The sequence below is a fragment of the Nasonia vitripennis genome (assembly GCF_009193385.2).
Source record: "Nasonia vitripennis strain AsymCx chromosome 4 unlocalized genomic scaffold, Nvit_psr_1.1 chr4_random0009, whole genome shotgun sequence".
Lineage (NCBI taxonomy): Eukaryota > Metazoa > Arthropoda > Insecta > Hymenoptera > Pteromalidae > Nasonia > Nasonia vitripennis.
The window spans coordinates 1532487-1545280 of record NW_022279645.1 but is presented as its reverse complement, the minus strand read 5'-3'; the positions used below and the strand labels follow the sequence as shown (position 1 = coordinate 1545280).

General features: G+C 30.1%; 1 protein-coding gene across 48 annotated transcripts in view; it reads left to right on the top strand.

The window, feature by feature from the left end:
- Positions 1-12794, top strand: part of LOC103317042 (BRISC and BRCA1-A complex member 2) — a 226437-nt gene that overhangs the window by 28201 nt on the left and 185442 nt on the right. For 8 of the 48 annotated variants that reach the window (XM_032602066.1, XM_032602064.1, XM_032602063.1 and 5 more), the window contains one exon: positions 10470-10620. The exons of the other annotated variants lie outside the window; for them this stretch is intronic. The gene's annotated coding sequence lies outside the window, so the exon portion shown is untranslated. The remainder of the gene's footprint in view (positions 1-10469; positions 10621-12794) is intronic. 48 annotated transcript variants of the gene reach the window in all.

The window sequence follows — 12794 nt, the reverse complement described above, 5'->3', positions numbered from 1 at the left end:
AGTTCTTTGTGGTATCTGTATCAACTTTTTCCTTGTTACGCTATTCGATGTCAAGAACCTGTTTTTCATATCATTATAGTGGAACACTATGGATTCAAACGCAAACAATTGTCTTAAGTTTAGAGGTTTGTTATGAGTCATGAATTTGTTGTTACTTATTATTTTTAGCAATCTACTTTGTAAATTTTGTAATATATTCAAGTTGTTATTATACGCTCCCCCCCCCCCCATGCTATTATTCCATAATTTATAACACTGTGAAAGAATGCATAGTATATCATTAATAATGTATGTGTTTCCATGAATGTTCTTAGCTTATAAAATACAAACACTAAATATTTAGTTTTATTTATTAAATATTCTATATGTTGTTTCCATTTCATGTTGAAATCGAAGATTATACCTAAGTATTTACAGTGTTCCACCCTTTTCAAGACCTTTCCCTCTATTTGACATGTAAAGTTTCTTGGGACACTATCAATATAATTACCAAAAGTCATATATACCGTTTTGTCAATGTTTAAGGATAATTTATTTTGTGCAAGCCAGACCGATATGTTACTTAAATAGTCGTTCATCTTGATTTCAACATTACTCCAGTTATCATCAGTTGATATTACAGCTGTGTCATCAGCATAGGATATGATTGTTTCTTTTGTCATATTTATCAAGAGATCATTGACGTATAAAATAAAAAATAGTGGTCCTAATATAGTTCCTTGTGGCACCCCTGTATCAACAGCCTCATAACTGCTTACGACATCTTTCAGTTTAACTCTTTGGCACCTATTAGTTAAGTAACTCCTAATTAATTTATATGCTATTCCCCTAATACCATAATTATAAAGTTTATCCAACAAAATCTTGTGATTTACAGTATCAAATGCTTTTGAGAGATCCAAAAAACTTATAGCTATTGGCTTACTTTTATCTAATTTATTATAAATAATGTTTGTTATATGATATAATGCTTCCTTTGTGCCTTTATTTTTTACAAAACCATACTGATTTTCCGCTATGATCTTACTTTTGTTTATAAATTCAGTAATTCTGCAATATATAACTCTTTCCAATATCTTAGCTAAGTTTGAGATTAAAGAGATAGGTCTGTAGTTTGATACTTGTTTCTTACTTTTCGCTTTATATATTGGTATCACCTCAGCACTTTTTAACGCTTCTGGTCAAATACCCTTTTCAATACATAAGTTAATAATATGCACTAATGGATTTATTATATAATCCGATAGCAGCTTTATTGTTTTTACATTTATCTTATCTACTCCACCGCTTTTCAATTCCATATTCTTTATGATTTTACTTATCTCACTGTTATTAGTTGGGGTCAAGAAAATAGATTTTGGATACTTTATTGGTTGATGTGCCTTAGCACTAGTTGGTTGTTTAATTTTATCACTTAGTTTTTTACCAATATTGCAGAAATAAGAGTTGAACTCATTGGCTATGCCAATGGGTTCATCGATCTTCTGCATATCTTTATTTAAAATTTGTTTTATAGTGTCGTCTTTCTTATTTGTTTTCCCTAGTTTAGTTTTCACTATTTCCCATAATCGTCTAGGATTTCTTAGATTTTTTCCTACTTGTTCACTATCATATTTAAATTTTGCCTCATTGATAACTTTATTTAGAATTTTTGTATAGTTCTTATACTCTTTCTTCAGCCTATTATTACCTGGTTCCAATTGCCAAGTCTTATACAATAACTCTTTTTTATTGCACGATTCTATTATGGCCTTAGTAATCCATATTTTTCTAGGTTTTGTGATGTCTCGTATGTTACGTATTTTTTTGTTTTCCGTAGCTAAATCTATGCTAATCTTTATGTGTTCAATAAGTGTATTGGTAGCTTCAGTTGGATCATGCATAGTCAATATCAATTCCCAATTTACATCCTTCGCTATTTTCCTTAGTTTTTTGTAATTTATTGTTGTTTTGTTCTCTTCTACCTTGTTTGCTCTTTGCTTGTTAATCGATACAAATAGTGGATAATGATCAGTTAGCGCATAAATTAATTTGAAAGTCCTGGTTAAAATTGTATTAGTTTTTATAAATACATTGTCTATGCATGTTCCAATATTTTTAGAATCTGACGGTCTAGTTATACCCTGAAATCCTGGGTGGTACCCGGAGTCTAGTAAGTTACATAAAAACTCATTACTATAATTTTCTTGTGTCAGTGTGTCAATATTAAAGTCTCCTATTATTAAATGATTCTTAGTCTTCTTTTTGTTTTTTATTAGTTCTTTTATGTTCATAATAAATTCCGATTTTGGTATGTCATGAGATCGATATATTGCGGATATGTCTACTGTGTTCTCATTGTTTATTTTTATACAAGAATTGAGTATTTTAAGCTTGCCTATATCAATAATCTCCGTGTCTTCCTCTATATCGCTTTCAATATATACAACCACACCGTCAGATCTGTTTATTTTGCTACTGTTATAATACATTTTATATCCTTCTATCATAAAATAGTCTTTAAAATCTAAGTTCCATGATTCAGCGCATACGATTATGCATGGTTTTATCTTTAGTCTCTCAATAAATACTTGAAGTTTGTTAAAATTTGCATTTAAGCTTCTTATATTTACATACAGTATATTTTCTTTATTCATTTTCAAGTGTTTATTTAGAGAGTTTAGATCTAATATTGTTGTTTCTCGTTGTATCGTCTCGCTCTGTATATCTTCTACTATGTCAATGATATTCTCCATGTTACTTGATTCCTTGATTGCCTCCTCGCTGACTCTGCAGATTGAGAAGGCTGGAACGAGGTGAAGTTGATAGCAGCGTGTCCATGGAATTTGTTCTTCTTGGTCTTGTATCAGTCGGTACAGGGATATCTATTTTACCGATATATCTCTGGATAAATGGGTCCACAGGGTAATCCGTTGATTCAATATGCCTTTTGATTTTTTTCATAAGCACTTGACATTGGTGGCTATCATTTGCCACGTGTGCTGTATTATACTTTGTCTTGTAGATGTTATTAATAAAACAACAGTTAATACAGCATAAATCAGACTGCTTTGTACAGTTGATTGTATTATGAGGGCCTGCACATCTTAAACATACCTTGTCATTTATGCACTTCCTACTGCTGTGTCCGAATCTCCCACAGTTTATACAGGGTTGTAGATTAATGTCGTCATATACTTTGCAGTTCTGGTATCCTACAAAGATTCTGTTATTGTTCTCTTTTATAGTCTTGTATAGTTCTGAGGTTACTTCAATTATTATGCTTTCTTGATTGTTTTTTTTGTTTACAAAGGCTATAGCCGGGTTACTATGGTGAAATGGCCCCCTTGGAAAATGTATATATGTTATATACCATTCGATGGGGGATAAAAAAAAACTCCCATAGCCAAATTTTTAGCTCTCTGCCTAGTGCGCATGCGCAGTAACGTCGATAAACGTGTTTTTTTGATTTTATTTTTTTCTGAAGTCCCTATAGGATAAAAATTTTTTTTAAAAATTCACATTGGTGTATTTTTATGTCATGAATAACTGCAATTTTTTTGGGATTACATAACCTCAAATATCGGATCTAAAAAAATTATTAAAGTTTTCAATCGATATTTTGACCCCCTTGTTTTTGAGGTGCAACTTTTTAAGTAGACTTTTTTTGTGTACTTTTTCCCGTTCTTTACGATGGCACTAACGTTTTTTCCTTAAAAATGGTGGCACAACTCGATTTGAGCCAAAAACTGATTTTTTTGCCATTTTTTCACGTTTTTAGCTGGTTATGTTACAATTTAGTTACTAAAGTGACTCCTTTTGAGTAGTTTTGCATATCTTCCCATGAAAACATAATCAAATGAAATATTTTGTTCGCTCCAAGCCGTATTTTTTATATTATCTTACGTTTTCAATGATGGTCTTATCAGAATTGTGATATCACCTTATTATAAAACTGATGGCTAATGTTATGTTCTTTTTAAACGTTCTGTGATTGGTCGAAAGTATTGTCTCTGTCGCACTTTTTTGTTTATTGTTTATTTTTATTTATAATATAAGGTTATGCTTGGCCGCGCGGTTGACGCGGCGGCTGCAATGCAGACGATCTGCGTAGTGAATGGTCAATCATAAAATTAAGAATTATCAGGAGCATAAACAAATAAAGTATTTTGATTTCTTAATTAATTAAACGATGCGCAAACCAATGGCCAACATTGTTTTTTTCAAAACTAATTTTTTTTTTTCTTACAATTGTCTATATAAGGGAGAAAGTACAATACGTCCCGTCCCGTCCCGTACCGACCCCGGGACATACCGTCTGAAATAAGTCACTTTTATATTATTGGCTAATTCTGTTCGATAACCCAATCGACGGTACAGAATTAGCCAATCCCGTAAAAACAGCTTATTTCAGACGGTATGTCCCGAGGTCGGTACGGGACGACGGACTCAATTGTACTTTCTCCATAATATACTAATACAAGTGAATGGTGAAAACGCTGTTAGTATAAGTTTATAACTTTTAAAGTAAATTAAAATCTAGCAAATAAAAATTGTTTCGATTTTTCTTTTTACTATTTCGGCTTTTGACTGATAATTGATAGCAATACTAGAAAAAATAATAAAGTAGTTAAGTATTTATTTTCAAATACATTGGAGTTAGTTGGAACCGAAGGCTGACGCGGCTACTTTAAATCTTTCTGCTGTTTACTTCAAAACTAACAATCTTGTATATTTAAAGTGAGTACTATATATTTTACATATCTTTTAAAAAAATGAAGATTTAACAAAGTTTTTCAAAAGTTTTGACATCACAGATTATATGCTTTGATATTAGGGTTATATGTATTTCTAATACATATTACACAATAAATTAATATTTTGTTAAATAACTTCTTTAAAATCAAAACCTATTATTAATATCTAAAATGTTATTTTTATGCCGACACTTTGAGTTTTGAAAAAAATACTGTAACCAACCTACTGATAAATAAAAAATCTCCCATGTATTTATAATAAATACACTTGTATTTTACCGGTATATGCAGAGTAAGACTTATTAATGGGTAGAAAAATAAAATTTTTATTATAAATTCTGTAGTATTAAGAGTAATTGTATCAAAAATAATGACAGATAATATAGTAATATAATAATATGATATAATAATATAATAATATGATATAATAATATAATAATATAATATAATAATATAATAATGTAATAATAATAACAGATAATTATTAGACCTTTTTATACGCTAAATAAGAAAAACATGTTGTGTACGTTATTAAATTCTTGCATAAAATCAAAAGTTTAAACCAACATTAAATTATAAACTGTTTTAGTACTCGCATAAAGATCCGATCTTATCCTAAAACAAAAATAGCAATCAGATTTTAAATCAATAAGCTAACAAAAAAGTAATTAATAAAAATGAATTTTCAATCCTATAGATATAGATATACGTACAATGCATGTAAGGGGAACGAGTCTATTTAACTTAACCAATTTAGGCTAATCACATAAAGTAAAATGAGAAATTAGTTAAACATAAAGTTGTTGAAACTATTAACTAAATAAAATTAAGAAGGAAAAACATTTGAATAAAATATGACAATAAACTTTTGCTAGAAACGGATTTGACGATTGATGAGTTGCATGTTTTGATGTAATGCGGTATATTAATTATACAAGTATGATTAAATTGATAAAATATAGAAAGTCTTGAACAATAATTAATTTGTTTATGTATAAAATACTGTCAAATTAATAAAAAATGCACATAAATATCTGCATATGACTATATATGATGTGATTTTTACTATAGTTAATTATTATGAGATGAGAAAAAATATTTGGTTTTACATAAAAACAATACATGAGAAATAATAAAAATGAAAAATAGAACTAATAGGATGCGAACTTATTAATTGTCAATTAACTTTTAAGTTAAAAAAATGTAAAATGAATAAAGTAAACACAAGCTAACCTATGCTTTAAACACATACGTATATGAAACATCATTAAAAACAACATTATTTATTTATTTTAAAATACACTATTATTCATGTCTAGATACAAGAACATATTTTTACAAAAAAACAAATTGAATATAATAATTTCATAGGTTTGTTGATTTTATAAAATCACTAGGTGCAAGCACTTCAATACAGTTTTTATGACAAAAAAAAATTATTTGCTTAAAAAACTTATAAATGAAATACAACTTATTTCACTTTTACTAGGCAATATTATTTTTTTACTTTTCATGTAAAGCTACTGAGAAAACTGGATTATACAAGAACTTAGATTATAATATTTTTGTAATATTTATTATTCATTCTAGTTTTTAATTTAAAAAAAGGCAAACAATTTTTTTAGATTTTTAAAAACTAACTAACAGCATTTTTAAATGTATTGTAAAATATTTATATTTTATTATTTCAGAAGTGATCTTCTTGTCTAATGGTTAAATAAATATGGCATCTAATAGTAATGAAGAGTCAGATAACATCAGGAAACGCGATGATCGAAGATGTGCCATGTGTAATATTTATATTAGAAAATCAATTGGTCGAGAAAAGGAAATCGAATCTGAAGTTGAAATCGAATATGCTAAACAATTATCAAATAAAGATATTTACATCCATGATGTAATTTGTGATTCATGTAGAAAGCGATTAGCCAAATACATATCAAGCTCTAAACCTAAAAAGGTTAATGTTCCAGCAACTGCTTCGTCTCAAGATTCAAATGTTTCTGAATCATTTTCTCAGCTAACTGTCACTTCATCATCTCAGGAAAGTACACAATCATCTGTATACACAATAAAGGAACAAAAAGTACGAGCAACCACGGAATTACTTATTCAAAGGACGATTGCGACACATAAATATTGCTTTGTTTGTGGGTACCAAAAACAGACTAATAATATATTAGTTCCTTTAGAGGCCCGAATTCAAGTTTATAGTAAAATGAATGTTTTTATTCCACATGGCAATAGATGCTGTTGCACACATTTAATTAAAAAAAGATTTTATGAAGATGAACTAAATAAAATTAATATTTTTTCCACTACAAGTACGGTATATATTGATGAATTACTACAATTTTTGAGTCAATTATCAATGAAAGCAGACGAAACTTTATTAGATACAGTAGCTGAATTTTCCATGCCTGAAAAAAAATTGAAAGTTTTTACGGAATTAACGTGGGAAAATATTAATTATCTTAAAGATCAACTCACTTCTCTGAAGAATTCCTGTGTAAGGACAGCGACACAAGCCATTGTCGTATTTTTATTCAAAATGCGCTCTGGGAATTCTAACTCGCTCATCTCTACAATATTTGACATTGAAAGCAACAAGTATTGGAAGAGAAGCAGAATATTTTACAGAAACTTCTTCGCCAAGGGGACATTTTTATACTGGATAGAGGTTTCAGGGACATTAAACAAAAATTAGAAAATATGGGTTATATTGTTTTGATGCCTGCACTCAAAGGTTCAAAATCTCAACTTTCTACGCAAGAATCAAATGAAACAAGATTCACGACAAAACTGCGATGGGTTGTTGAAGCAGTGCACGGAGTTCAAAAGAAAAAATATAGGTTATTAGATCACAAACTTGATAATACAATGGTGAAAAATACTGGATCTTATTGTAAAATTTCTTCCTACTTAAATAACTTGTTTGGCAAACGCCTAGATTCTGATGAAGACATGCAAGATGAAATATTTAGTGCTATGCAATCTAGAAAAAATGTTGAAAATACATTAGCAGTTTTAGTAGCAGACAAAAGATGGAGTCGTCGGAAACTACCATTTAAAATAATAACTTCGGATGATTTACCAGACTTTCCTGAATTAACAATAAAAGATTTGAAAATTCTGTTTACAGGAACATATCAGCTTAAACAGACAATATCTTACTTAGCGGAAATGCTTGACGCAGATAATAATTTGAAGATTGGATATTCAAAAGAGACTAACAATATTCTCAAACTTGAAGTTCAATCCAGGCATATTAACAGAAAACAATACAAATGTTTCGTTGAGTATAAACCAAATGGTATTGGTTATTCTAGCATCTTAAGACACTGTTGTGATTGTGCTAACGGTAACCGTACTATAGGATGTTGTGCGCATATTGCTGCCATAATCTATTATCTTTCACATGGAAGATATTTATCAAAAATCATACGACCAGCTGAAATTCTGTCTAAAATGTTTCTTAATGATCAAATTGAAGTGTGTATTGATGAAGATAGTGACAATGATGAGTGAATCATTTTTTCTATTGTGAACATTCGTTATTTTTAAAAAGCTACTTGTATACGTTCCATAATTTATTTTAAATAGCCTATGAAGATAATAAATTATACTTTGTACGAATTGAACATACTTAACTTCAATTCCTTTTTACCTGATAATTATTACTGTCAATAGATTTTGAATAATCAATTAAGTAGAGGCAGATAAGCCAAATATGGCCTTTTTAAGACCACAAGACGCCAAAAGTACCCTCAAACGATCGATTTCAAGGCTATGTTTAGCTAAAAACAGGCTTTTTTGCGTGAAAACCCTTGCATTATGACATTTTTAGGTTAGTTTTGGGTTACATGGTACCAAAAATGGCCTTTTTCGGCGTTAAATAACTCAAATGAGGGCATTTTTAGGTTAAAGAGAAAAGCAGACACTGACAGCGGCGATATTCTTTTTATATATAGAGAGAAACCCTTTATTACCTCAAATTCTGATAAGACCATCATTGAAAACGTAAGATAATATAAAAAATACGGCTTGGAGCGAACAAAATATTTCATTTGATTATGTTTTCATGGGAAGATATGCAAAACTACTCAAAAGGAGTCACTTTAGTAACTAAATTGTAACATAACCAGCTAAAAACGTGAAAAAATGGCAAAAAAATCAGTTTTTGGCTCAAATCGAGTTGTGCCACCATTTTTAAGGAAAAAACGTTAGTGCCATCGTAAAGAACGGGAAAAAGTACACAAAAAAAGTCTACTTAAAAAGTTGCACCTCAAAAACAAGGGGGTCAAAATATCGATTGAAAACTTTAATAATTTTTTTAGATCCGATATTTGAGGTTATGTAATCCCAAAAAAATTGCAGTTATTCATGACATAAAAATACACTAATGTGAATTTTTAAAAAAATTTTTATCCTATAGGGACTTCAGAAAAAAATAAAATCAAAAAAACACGTTTATCGACGTTACTGCGCATGCGCACTAGGCAGAGAGCTAAAAATTTGGCTATGGGAGTTTTTTTTTATCCCCCATCGAATGGTATATAACATATATACATTTTCCAAGGGGGCCATTTCACCATAGTAACCCGGCTATAGCCTTTATGCACAGCTACACATTTTGTTTCACAGCCTTTAAAGTTTCTTGTATTTATGTCATTTTCTAATTCTTTTAAGTCCATTTGTTCATAATTATCCACACCCACTATTTTCAATCTTGGTTTTTTTACTACTTCTTTTTCAATCGTACATGTATTAGATAATTTCTTACTCATGTATTTAAGGGTTTCAGCAGCACTTGTGTTGTTCATACAACTGATTATCATCTCATTGTCATTTTTGCAATATACCTTTTTGGTTTGAATTGACTTCTCTTTATTTAAATAATGTTTCACACTTGTTCTTATATCTGTTCTGTCCTCATTGTTTTTCTTCCTTATTATGATGTTCGGTACTCTTTCGCTTTTTGGCTTTTCTCCTGATAAAACTTGAGCATATGGTTTCTTAACAATATTGTTTTCTTTTTGTAGTTGCTTAATAAATTCCTTCAATATTTCATTCTTATCGCTCATCTCTGTATTTATTTGTTTTAGTAGACTATTTTCTTTTCTCAAATTACTCACTTCCATACTATCATCCTGACTATTTTGTACGTCCTCCTCGTCCTTGTTTTCCAGTTCTTTCAAAATTTCTTCCCTTAGTTCTTCCTTCAATTGACTTTTCACATGTGCTACTATGATTCTGGCATCCTCATTTAATGCCGATTCATTATATTTTGAGGTTAGATTTATGTGCGCGTGATCAGGACAAATTACCAATGTATTACTGACATATCTTATGTTGTTTAATTTATTAAAGTCACTTCTATGGTACACATTATCACATATTAAACAAATTACTACTCCAACTCTTGCTGAGGGATGACATTTAAACGATTTTTCACGAACCTTGTCAGGCGGTATTCCCCCGCCCGACGCCATGATGGAAAATGAACTAAAATAAATAATTAGATATATGTTGATTTAAATAAAATAACTTAGTTATTCCTCTTCAAGCGTACTATCCCTGTCAAACTGCAATACCAAACGTGTTTTTAAACATATAAAATTGATAAAATATTGAAATATAAATAAACTTTAATCATTATCTCTTACCTTCAAGCTTAAAGCTTCGATACATCCATACATGTGTCACAGTAGCATGATTTCTTACTATTTTTAGGAAATGACATTTTCTGTTTTGGAACACAAACTTCTAAATGGTACCAAGAAAGACATGAATTGCACTGAGCTGTTTCAAGTTGAGCCTCTTCCTTACAAGTGGGGCAAACAAAAATGTTCATCCTTTTTTTCTCAGTAATAAGCTTTTTCAAGTAAGCTGTAATTTTTAATTTATCACTATTCCAAAATCTTTGTAAATATTCATACACTTGTTTAGTAATAGCTTCATCCAAAAAAATGTCGGGCAGATTCTCCTTGATCAGATTTTTAAATTCCATTAAAGAAATATTAAATGAACCCTCTTTTATATTTGCAACAGTATTATGATTCTTAAATAATAAGTGTAAAATAATTGTTGCTTTAGCATTCATATCTTTCTTATTGAAGTCACACAGTGTGGGTAATAGTAATGCTCCACTAGGTTTGTATTTTTTTGAATTTTTTGGTCGACCCCGAGGGTGTATATCTGGCTCCTGGAATACTATATCTTGGACATCAGAATTACTTTGAATAGTTGTGCTCATCAATTCTGCAGCTTCGGTAGAATCTCTTACAAAATCAGTTTGTTCATCAGTTATTGGGTCTTCCAAATCTATAAAATTCATATTATTATAATAAATTATCATTAAAATTATAAGTTTGTTATACATTATAAAAATTATAAGCTGTTAACCTTTTTCAAATGGTTCTAAAAATAATTTCTTCAGGGAATCGTCCAAATCAATCTCTTGATCATTTCCTATGGTTTTCACATTCTCTGCGTATGCTTCTTGAGTAACAACTGCATCAGAATTCTCACTCTCCTTGCAAGAACTTCCAGCATTTAACAAGGATGATTCTGTAGTTTTTACACTCTCTGTGGATCGTTCTTGAGTAGTGACTACATCAGGTCCAGAAGTACTTAAATTAGTAGTACGATTCTCACTCTCCTTGCAAGAACTTCCAACATTTTTATCTAAAAATAATAAATATTCTATTATCCATCTATATGTCATTATCGCCAATGAGATAGTAATAGTATTGAATTGAAACTAGACGGTTAATTCAGAACGTTATAAAAAATATCAGAAGTTGATTCCACTATAAAATAAAATATTTACAAAGTTTTATAATTTAGAACAAAATATTACCTCTATTTTCTTCGTGGAATTGTATGCATTTTGCATTGTGTACGAATACTGATTCTTAAACTTTTTTTATACTTTCTGTTAATATCTGGATGGTCAACAATCAATTTTGTTTTGTCATCATTCAAGATCAAATGTATTATGAATGGACATTTAAATTTGATAGATGGCTTGGCATTTCTTACGCCGTCGCCTCTTGACTTAAAAGTTCCATAACATTCACAACATAAACTGACGGAATCATAGCCAGTAGGATTTGTAGCATCTACTTTCCCATTTACTTTATTCAATCTATGCTCTGTTTTGTATGCATCTAATTCTGTTTTACTAGTGAATTGTAAATCTTGAATTTCCATGGTAAATTAAACATATGCATATACGTTTACTGATTTTTCTTCTATTTTTTTAAACAAAATAACTTCTTACACTACAATATATTAACACACCACAAATTTACACGTAGAACTAATCAGTTTACATGTCATAACAATGTATACTTACACGTATCACCTAAGCACCTGTATCAAAATACCCGAGACTGTCTGTTGACACTCGCGTTCAAAGTCGCTTTGTCCTTGCAAGCACTGGCGCGAATGCTATTCTATACGAAATACGCTACTTCAGTAGCGAATAGCGAAGTTTGGCGGCGCTCAGCTCGCTTTGGCAAACAGCATACAGCTTATACCTATAGGCATAGGTACGAACGCGGCTCGCCATAGGATTTTTGAATGATAGGAACGCAAGTCGTCATTTTACGTATATAAAAGTCGTTAAAAATTAAATTGCGATGTATGTACATACTTGTTTAAAATTGTATAAAAACATATCACGTCATAATGACTACTGAAAAAGAGTCCATAGAAAGAATCAGAAAACTCGAAGAGTTCGATACTTTTGAAGAATTTGAGAAAGTTTGAAAACTTTATCAAGATACAGTGAGACACGCATTTGTTATCAAAGATGCCCATTTAATACATGGTAAATCTGAAGGAAGTAAAGGTGCCAGTAATAAGGATAAGAAAAAGAATGCTAATAATGATAAGAAAAAGGATGCTAATAATGATAAGAAAAAGGATGATAATGACAAGAAAAAGGATGATAATAATAATAAGAAGGACGTAAATGATGATTGCATGTACAAGGATATTACATATGAATGCATATATGTATGGTAACCAGAGACACCAATTTAAAGAAGA